The sequence below is a fragment of the Macaca mulatta genome, chromosome 20 (genome assembly GCF_049350105.2).
Source record: "Macaca mulatta isolate MMU2019108-1 chromosome 20, T2T-MMU8v2.0, whole genome shotgun sequence".
Classification (NCBI taxonomy): Eukaryota; Metazoa; Chordata; class Mammalia; order Primates; family Cercopithecidae; genus Macaca; species Macaca mulatta.
This window is the reverse complement of record NC_133425.1, coordinates 58,934,855-58,940,854: the sequence shown is the minus strand read 5'-3', so window position 1 is coordinate 58,940,854 and position 6,000 is coordinate 58,934,855.

Genomic DNA, 6,000 nt, shown 5'->3' with positions numbered 1-6,000 from the left:
TGTCCTTACTTACTCAAGGTATCTGTTTTAGAGTGTCATAGCCCTTTATCTTTCTAAGGGTAATGGGGAAAATTCAAGACGGTAAAGAGAACTCAAAAATAAACCAAAACACTGAGTTGAGAGAAAGATAAATAGAGACAATATACACTAGGCCAGATATTGTTCTGGGCTCTGGGAAGATAAAAGAATAGATAACTTTTATAAAGACCTCAGTATGCATCTTCAGGCATGACTATAAGTGACTTTTATTTATTAAGTCCTTAAATCCTCACAACAGCTCTATAAGGTGGGATTTCTTTGTATCCCCATTGCCTAGATGAGAAAAGGCAAGGCACCGGGAGGTTACATATTATCCCCCAGGGTTTCACGAGTATAAAAGAGAGGGACCTACAAGTCTGACTGCAGAGACTGCCTCTTAATTACTCTATGCTCCAAAGAATTCCAAGTGCTCAGTATGTAGTTTTAAGAGCTTTCAAAGCATAGAAAGGAGACAGATAAATATGTATTTTAGTTTCAACAGTTATGGATGGCATGAATGATGACCTCTGTGGACATGAGAGTGTGTTTATACTATCATTCATCTGTGTCTCTACCTCCTCTCTGTTTTTCTTTTCAAATGAAATATTTACTTTGAAGTGGGTTTCTAAATGTCATCTGTTACCTACATTCTGCACTAGTCTTAAACTCTTAAATGTTGCTTGCAGTTGGGTAGGAGAGTCTGTGCTGAAATGCTAGGCAAGAATTAAATATTAATTTAATAAGCTGAAAAGTGATATTTCTTTAAGGAATTATTTGGTTCATGGGCATTTCTGACCATTTCCTACATGATTAAAGCATATTTTTTTTCCAAGAAGAAAATGGGCTTAATTCTACCATGACAAGTAAGATCAAGGTAGCATATAGGTACCTGACTATTATGTTGATAAGTTTGTTTTGGATAAAAATTTGATTTTATGTTTTTATTATTAATCATTATTAGCCAGTTACCAAAGGGAAATTTACTTTTCAGTAGTGTCAGGAGTAAAGAAGACATAGATTTTATTTATTTATTATTATTTTTTTTTATGAAGAAGACATAGATTTTAGATTCAGCTTTTCCATAAAATCATTTTGAAAAACCATGTAGGTCTCTCCCCTCTCAATTAACTTGTCTTTAAACAGGTCAGCGCAGACTGGAACAGGAAGACATAATAGGATTCTAGCAGCCTTCACAATAGCCCCCTTGTGAGATAGATAACGATCCACTTTTCCGTTAGCTTTCCGCAGGGGAAAGTGATAGAGGAAGTATAAACTACCTTACCTTCATGTTTTGTGCAGCGTTTGATTTTATGTGGCAGTATCTGAGTAATTTTTAAAATAATATGCCTATTATATAGGATCCTTTCTAGCTTCTGGCATTAGATGACTGTTGCTTGTTCTGGGACATTGGTGCTTGTTCCTCAAATTTGTGTGTTTTATTTCTATGAATATTTATCTATTTTTCTTTTATGAGAATTTGAGAAACACTGCATTGGAGGTAATCATGTGCATTGTTTAACCAGAAGCCAAATGATTTATTTGAATATGATATGATGCTGCAGTTTTCATCATTATGCTCTTGTGACATGATTCCACCTCTAACTTTTCCTTTTTATTTTGTCTTATTAGATTTAACATTTTTTAGGTTACTTCTTATGACAGTGTTAATTCTTCTGTATTTGGTTACTTTATTTTTCTTATTTCCTTTAAGCACTGAGTGCGAATTTTCTAATTAATAGAAACAATAATTATATTGATGATGACTATGTATATTCAGCATGTGTCGGGTTGCTAAAGCCTACATAAATGTAATTTGGATCCTTACAATAGTCCTGTAAAATAAAAAACAAAAACTGTAGATGTTGTTGATATATAGACAGATAGAGACACATTCTCTTAGAATATATATTTCTGTGAGTGTGTATGTATGCACTCAGAAATTAGTAATATAATTTATGAACAAGATCACCATTGGCTTCATGTGCTTGGGATTAACATTTGCATCGTTTTTTTAAATTTTATTTATTTATCTTTTACAATGTCATGAAAGATATCTCATGACTCACAGATTTCGGAGAGACCAAAATGCTATCAAATATTTCAATTTTAACATCTCTTTTTATGTCATAAGAGAGTGAATATTTCAAACCATTGACCTCTGTATATATTTAAAATAACCTTATACTGGGGGCAATACTTGCACCACTGTGTTCAGTCTGTAGTTGAGGAAGCCGACTCAGAGATATCAGACTTTCCCTAGGTTGCTGGAAACAGACCCTGGGTTACTGGGTTCAAACCTTATCTTACTCCCCTGTGCCGCTCAGTTATTATGAAATGGTTTCAAATTTGAAAAAAACAATACATTTAGTGTAATTAGGCTTGCATCTTCAGATACCTTTTAGACACATTGAGAGACATAATATTGACAAAATATAAAACCAAGATTTTGAAAACTCGTAATTCAATATGAAATAACTCTCACAATCTAACAGAGATTAGAGCTGTCTTGATAATTCCAAATTGTGGAAGAAAAAAAAATAGGATTAAATTAATGTGTCCAATAAGTCATCAGCAACTGCAAGTTAACCACACTCATACATTTTGGTTATAAGTGCAGACTATTAGTTTGCTGACTTTTGACAGTATTCCTCCAAAGTTTGTGTCTACACACAACTAAGAAACGTTGAGAAAGTCTAAAAAAATAAAGTCAGGAAGTGGAAAGCTCTGTTTTATGAGATATATATAGAGAGAGATATAGATATATATATACACACATACACACACACACTTAATGTTTTCATTTTATAAATAGTTTTAAAAATTCAAAATTTTTAAAGAAATACAGCCCCATTGTAAAAAGAATGCTTAATATTCAGATAGCACAAAATGCAGAATGTAATTTGTATCCTAAATGCTGAAAATATTATTTTCTACTAATGGTTGTCAACTTCATTAAATGAACCAAAAATGCCACTTTTTCTTCTTCCTTTGTTCCTGTTTGCCAACACTCCACATAGCAATTTCCCCTTGATGAGTTTTTGAATGTGTACTACCTCCACATAACACCAATTCAGCCATCTCAAAAGTCTTCTCAAATTTCATATAAAAAGAGAGTTGTTCAAGGACATAGCACTATAAGGATATTAGACTTTTGGAAAAGTCTGATTTTGTGGAGCTAAAAAATGTGATCCACATAAAGCATTGGGTAAAATTATTAAAAACCACTAGTGTGAGGAACATAGAGTATCCTAATTAAAGAAGGACAGATGTTTCTCTGTAAAAATAAGAATGCCAAATGAGAAACATCTAGCACAATTATGCAGAGAGCAGTGCAAAGAACCATGGGTAGAGGACTGTTAACCCTTGTTTTGTTTTTCTTTTTTTACTTGCAGTTTGTTTGGATTTTGTCATATATTTAAAATCTGCAATATAATACAGGTGTCTGTTGCTAATTTATGATTCATAGATATATGTCCTTGGCTATCCTCATCGTATCATTTAATCTGGACTAAATTTTTAATGTAATTCTGAAGTTTCATTTCTAGGTAAATTTATTAATGGTTTATTCATTCTAATTAAAAAGGAAATGGGGATGATTGAATCCTTAGCTAAAATTACACCTTAAAATGTTTAAATCTCATAAGGAGTGCATTCTAAATCCATAGAATAAAGCCTTTACATTGTAAGTGTATATGTGTTCATCAAAGCACATTGAACACCTACCATATGACAAGCTCTGGTCCAAATCCTGGGGAGAAAAAAATTCCACCAAGCACAGTCACCTGTAATTATACCAACATTAGACAGCTCCGAAGCTATGTCACCAAAAGTAGAACACAGAATTAAATGCTGCTAAAGAAAGTGAATCTTGAAAAATAGGACTTAGGAAGAAAGACGAATGGGCAAAGAGATTTCTGGCAAAAAGAATATCAAGCATAGGTCGGGTGCGTTGACTCATGCCTGTAATCCCAGCACTTTGGGAGGCCAAGGCAGGTGGATCATGAGGTCAGGAGATCGAGACCATCCTGGCTAACACGGTGAAACCCTGTCGCTACTAAAAATACAAAAAATTAGCCAGGCATGGTAGCAGAAACCTGTAGTCCCAGATACTCAGGAGACTGAGGCAGGAGAATCCTGTGAACCTGGGAGGCAGAGGTTGCAGTGAGCTGGAGATCATGCCACTGCACTCCAGCCTGGGCAACAGAACGAGACTCCATCTCAAAAAAAGAAAAAACAAAAAGAATATCAAGCATAAAAGTATGGTGGTCTTGTAGAGGTTTTCATGTTTTTAATGACAATGGTGAAGATAGCTTTCCTAGAGTCTGGGATGTGTGACTAGCTTAGTGTTGACAATGAGTGTGAGGAATTATATAGGACATACTTTAAGAAGGACCATATGAAGACTTCCAAATATATTGAAAAGCAGTTGGGGAGTCACATAAATGTATTATAAAGCAGAAAAATATGTCCATATCTCTAGTGGGTAAAATAGATAGAAGGGAGCACACACCTTGGTTAGTAGGTGAATCAACAAAAAATCTTTCTTCTGTTGCAACTGTCAGAAAATTCCAATCTGTACCAAAATAAGGGGAAAGAAAAGAAGTGTGTTCATTAATGAAATTAAAGTTTGAAGGGCAGCTGAATTTAGATACCAGCAATAGCATCAAAATGTGTTTGGTCTTCTAATATGTAGGTTAAGGTGTCAGTTTTTGTTGCATAACAAACCATAATTTAGGGGCTAAAAGAATAAACGGTTATACAACTTGTGATTGTGTAGATCAGTAATTTGGCCTGGATAGTTGGGGAGTTCTCATCTCAGCGGACCTCAACTTTTGTTCTTGTTTTGTTGCCAGTCAGCTAGATGGCTCTGCTGGTTATCAGCTGAGGCTACGGGAATGACTGGCCACATGTCTTTTTATCATTCAACAAGCTAAGCCTGGATTTGAGTACATGACTGCCAGAGTTAAAAGAAGCAAGAGCAGAATAATACAGAGCACCTCGAAGCCTAAGTTTAGGCATAAAACTGGTCCAATGACACTCATGCCACATCCCATTGCTTAAAGAAAGTCACAAATCTGGCAGGGCGTGGTGGCTCACAGCTGTAATCCTAGCACTTTGAGAGGCCCAGGTAGGTGAACTCCCGAGGCCAGGAGTTCAAGACTAGCCTGGCTAACAGTGAAACCCCCGTCACTACTAAAAACACAAAAAATTAAGCAGGCGTGGTGGTGAGTGTCTATAATTCCAGCTACTCGGGAGGCTGAGGCAGGAGAATTGCTTGAACCCAGGGGGCGGGAGTTGCAGTGAGCGGAGATCATGCGACTGCTCTCCAGCCTGGGTGACAGTGTGAGACTCCATCTCGAAAGAAAGACAGAAAGAAAAGAAAGAAAAGAAAGAAAAGAAAGAAAAGAAAGGAAAGAAAGGAAAGAAAGAAAGAAAGAAAGAAAGAAAGAAAGAAAGAAAGAAAGAAAGAAAGAAAGAAAGAAAGAAAGAAAGAAAGAAAGAAAGAAAGGAGGGAGGGAGGGAGGGAGGGAGGGAGGGAGGGAGGGAAGGAAGGAAGGAAGGAAGGAAGGAAGGAAGGAAGGAAGGAAGGAAGGGGAGGGAGGGAGGGAGGGAGGGAGGGAGGGAGGTCACAAATCTAATCTATATTACTGGTTAGGGGAAGTTGAGTTTATAGTTGGACCTGAAACGTCACATCACAAAGAAAAATAGATATAGAGACAGACATAATTTTGGCCACTTACGCAAATAAAAGTATTGCAGTTGTTCTGTCCATCTCTAAATAGTATTCCTGGTGACTTCTGTATTTTCCAAACAATGGTCAATTGGATGCTGAAATTCAGGATGTGATTTTTATCATTCTCAGATTGGAGTGAAAAAGAGAAATTGCTTTACAGTATTTCTCTAGAAAGAAAAGACTTTTTATTTTTAGGACTTATTTCCACTCCTATAGCATTCCAGAGATTAGTTTTATTAGACTATTTC